The following is a 4,256-nucleotide window of genomic DNA, read 5'->3' on the forward strand; positions in this document are numbered from 1 at the left end:
GGCTTCCTTCCACCACTGACTTTTCGCCCTGCGCTAACCGAAAAATTCTGCCCAGCCATCACGACGTTTCCTGTTGGGCGCGCACCGGGCGGCAACCGCCGTACAATCGATCGTCAGTCACCACCCGTCGCGTCAAGCATCGCGGTCAGTGGGCATGCAGAGTTGAAGAAGGCCATGGCCATGATGATGGCGGGTGCGATGGAGCAATGCGGGCGTCCAGTGAAGATGGGAAAAAGGCAAAAGGGACACAACACAACAGCAAAGCCCTGATCAAAATGAGAATGAAACCGTGCGTTTAGTTCTGAGATACCGTACATTCCAATGGGAGCTAGTAGCCTAAGATAAAGATGACAAGGAATTGATCTTCTTCGGTTAGGGTTGCTTTGAGGCGAGGGGGAGAGAAGTAGCCAAGACTTGGTCGGTCTAACTCTTCTCTAACACAGGGAGTTGAGCAGTCATCAAAATTGAAGAGGAGGAGACTGCGTTTAGCGCGAGGAAGCCAAGGCGTTGAGCGTTCCACAATGAAGAAGAAAAGGAGCGGCATGCGTGAAGGCAAGAGGAGGTCAATTACAAATACCTTCATTTAATGACGCCATAGTCACAGGCTCACAGCCCACAGGAAGAGATTTGCCCGTCTAATATTAGAGGTTGAAGTGGGACAAAAAAGGGGTGAATGTCAGAATGTGAGAAAGGATAAAAGACACCTGGTTACTACTGCAATAGCTAGCCCAACAGCAACTAAGCACGACCAACAATGGCCTTGTAGCCAAAGCGTAGTACTCCTCAGTTCAGCACAGTTCAAATTTTTCTCTCTGTAGCATTGTACAGTACCAGGTGCTACATTGATCCAGCTTGAGCTTCTACAGCGCCGCACATTGTTTGTGATGCTTCCCGTAACTAGAGTAGACTGGATCAATTTCCTTTTTCTTTTGGAATGGTTCAATAGATTGGATATGACTACATACATCGCCTCTGTACCCCCGAAAGCATACGACATATTCAGTAGTAGGCCTTTTATGTTCCGCTTCTGTGTGTCAACATTTCACCTTTGATTTGAATCTATCAACGTGCCTTCACATTCAATTGTTTCGTGCTGTCCGTCTAACTCGGTCGAGAGCAGTAGAGTGACGCGCACGCACCATTGCGCTGCAACTTCTCCTTCCCTTCTCAAGAATCGCCTGCAGCCAGTGGTATAACATAGATAAAAAATCTCATAATATTATGAATTCAACGGTTAAATTAAAAGATCCATAAATTATAATATAGATAGTTCAAAAGAAGTTTACAGACCTACAGCTTAAACAAAATTACAATATTACTTCTTCTCTAGCCTACGATTTCTAATGGACATGAAAGTCTTAATTATATCTTCTTCATCCACCTCAAAGAAAATATCTTTCTCAATGAATGTGAGAAGACAATCATACAAAAGACTATCACCCATCTTATTTTTTAGCTTACTCTTGATCAAAGTCATTGCACAAAAAGCCCTTTCAACACTAGCTATCGCCACAGGTAGAACCAATACAAATTTGAGAAGCAAGTAAATCAAATCATAAATATTATGCCTCTTTGTTTCAACTAGCTTAACTGAGAGGTCAACAAGATTTTGTAGGCCTTTGAAACTATCATCTTGTCTCACATCATCAATATAATTATCAAGCTGCAATTCAAGTTTTAGCAAATTTGTGCTTGTGATGTCTTGTGGATAAAATTCAGCAAGTCTGCGTATCTTTTGTGCATCAAATGAAGCAAATGAATTAGCAGGATTGAAGGCAACCGTACAAGAAAGCAACTCCATATTAACTTCATCAAATCGATTATCAAGTTCTTGACTAATATGATCAATGACCCCAAGATACACTTCCCTTCTAAAATGATCATCATTTGTTTCATTTCGAGCAAACCGTCGAGATCTTCCATAAGGCACATAATTCATCTCCATTGGAGCAACTTCAACACCATGTTTGTTGCAAAACAAAGTGACCCTTTCAAGGAATTGATTCCACCCATTAGATCTCAATTGTTGCATTCTACCCTTTGCCAGACTAACAAGAGACATTGCATTCAGGATATCTTGTTCTCTTCTTTGCAAACATTGAGACAATTTATTTGTGTATCCAAGAATAACAAGCATTAAGTGTGCACTAAAGACAAAGTCAAATGACTCAAATGCTCCGAGCATAGTATGCAATTTTGGCCAGTCACTCTGTGTAGTATCTTGTCCAAGGGTGATTAGTACATCATGGATTATGGGATACATAGCTATAATGTTCAAAACAGTTTTGAAATGAGACCCCATCGAGTGTCACCAAGCCTAGCCAACCCCATTTCTTGGTTTAATCCACTACCAGTTTCTAGTTCATCACACTCAATTGCTTTCGTTATATTTTGAAGTCTAGCATCTCGAAGCATGCCATGAAGCTTACAAGAACTTCCAATAATATTCAACAACATATATACTTGATCAAAAAACCACACACAATCATCATTTCCCTTAGCAACAACAACAAGAACAAGCTGGAGCTGATGTGCAAAGCAATGGATATAATAAGCCGAAGGTGACTCTTGCATGATCAATGTTTTCAGCCCTTTAATCTTTCCTTTCATATTGCTAGCCCCATCATAACCTTGGCCTCGGATTTGAATTATTGTTAAGCCATGACTAACAAGTAATGTTTCAATTGCTTTCTTAAGTGACAAAGATGTAGTATCATCTACATGAACAACTCTGAGAAAATGCTCACATGGTCTTCCCAAATTATCAACATAACGCAAACAAAGAGCTAGTTATTCTTTATATGATATGTCACTAGACTCATTAGCTAGAATTGAAAAGGGCTCGTCACCAAGTTCTTCAATTATTTTCTTTCTAGTCTCTATAGCACAATATTGAATAATTTGTATTTGAATCTCTGTGCTGGTTAAGCGGCAATTACCTGGAGCATTGTTGAGGACACACTTATTCACATCTTCACAATTGGCTGCAAGAAATTTCAGAAGTTCAATGAAGTTCCCTCTATTGCTTGACTCCTCACTTTCATCATGTCCACGGAGTGCTAATCCCTGGTGCAAAAGAAACTTCAAACAACAAAGTGAATAAGTCAATCTGGTCTTATAAAGATGATGATCCTCATCACTCCACTTCTCAATTTATCATAAATTGCTGCATTTGGATTCATAAAGCCAATGTATCTCTCTTCAGCTACCTTGTGTGCACCAGATTTCATATGTTTGATAAGCGCTTTGTCTCCTACATTCCAATTTCTCCAGCCATACACAGTAAATACATCTGTCCCCTTGCCCTTGGTTTTTTTATTCTTGAACAGGAAGCATAGAAAGCAAAATAATGCATCCTTCTTGATGCTATATTCAACCCATTTGAAGTTATAAAACCAAACAGGAGTGCAACAACGATTTCTGTTTGCAATTTTTCTTTTTGGAAAAGTATGTGAAAATGGTTGGAGTGGACCTCTAAGAATATATGCTCTTCTAATTGCATCTTGATCATTAACATGATAACTTGCAATGTGCCGCGTTTCACCTGAATCATGTGGAAGCCAGTTGACATCATAAACCAACGGCTCTAGCTGTGGAGGTGCCTCTGGCTGTGGCTGTGTTGAGACATCTTCAATTACTTCAGAAGGACAAGATGGAATAAGATTTACAACCTCCTCTATTATATTCTCTTCCTCTTGAGTCTGCACTTCTTGCACAATTGCAACCGGAACTGAGGAAGGTGATGCAGAAACAACAAGCTTCTTTGCAGCATGTCTCCTAAAAAGTGATGCAATGTCTCCATCCCTCTTCATAATTCAATAATCCTAAAAAAATACAATAAGCAATCGAACACATGCTATCTATGAGTTTAACATTTTGCCAGATACATAATTTAAATCCTACTGAACACTTGTGGGTTGAACACATGCTATATATTAATCTATCAGTTTAGCAATTGAACACATGCTATCTATCTATCGAATAGTATCAATAGTATCAATCCTACTGAACACTCGCTATTCATCATAGTCCAATTTCTAAATCTGTTAAAGCACTAGACGGTTAGGGTTTGAAAATTGAAATACCTTTGGAGTTTGGATCCGCGGGCACGGAGACTTGAGAGGAAGGTTGAAGTAGCCCAGAGGAGGGCGCAGAGGAGACTAAATCGAGGCGGCGAGGCAGGGCCACCGCCCGCCACTCGCTCTGTCCCGGTCGGCCGCCGCCGGCGCTAGGATCTGGGAAGGGATGGAGGCTGA

The 4,256-nt window shown here is 40.6% G+C and overlaps 1 pseudogene; it reads right to left on the reverse strand.

The window, feature by feature from the left end:
- Window positions 1-1,315: 1,315 nt before the first annotated feature.
- LOC140222874 (uncharacterized) lies at window positions 1,316-3,812 on the reverse strand (annotated as a pseudogene).
- Window positions 3,813-4,256: the final 444 nt, after the last annotated feature.

Source organism: Setaria viridis, chromosome 5 (assembly GCF_005286985.2).
Source record: "Setaria viridis chromosome 5, Setaria_viridis_v4.0, whole genome shotgun sequence".
NCBI classification, from domain to species: Eukaryota; Viridiplantae; Streptophyta; class Magnoliopsida; order Poales; family Poaceae; genus Setaria; species Setaria viridis.